Below are 284 nucleotides of genomic sequence, written 5' to 3' on the forward strand. Positions count from 1 at the left end.
CAGTCCAGGCTTCTGAGTCGCTCACCTAGCGTACTGATCCACTGCTACCTTGTCGATAGAGATGTTTTGAATTGTCTATATAAAATATTGAGCACAAATATGATTTAATATCTAGATATTATCCAAGATCGTACCTAGATAGTACCGATTAGATAAGTTTTCTAACTTGTCACTGGCTAGTCATTAGCTGTATATTCCGTAATAACAATAAATCTGTCTAGGGACTGCCTAGTAATTACGATGTTACACCTACATCTTATTTACTAGACAGTCGCTAGACAGAT

Source organism: Trachymyrmex cornetzi, unplaced genomic scaffold (assembly GCF_001594075.2).
Source record: "Trachymyrmex cornetzi isolate Tcor2-1 unplaced genomic scaffold, Tcor1.1 scaffold540, whole genome shotgun sequence".
NCBI classification, from domain to species: Eukaryota; Metazoa; Arthropoda; class Insecta; order Hymenoptera; family Formicidae; genus Trachymyrmex; species Trachymyrmex cornetzi.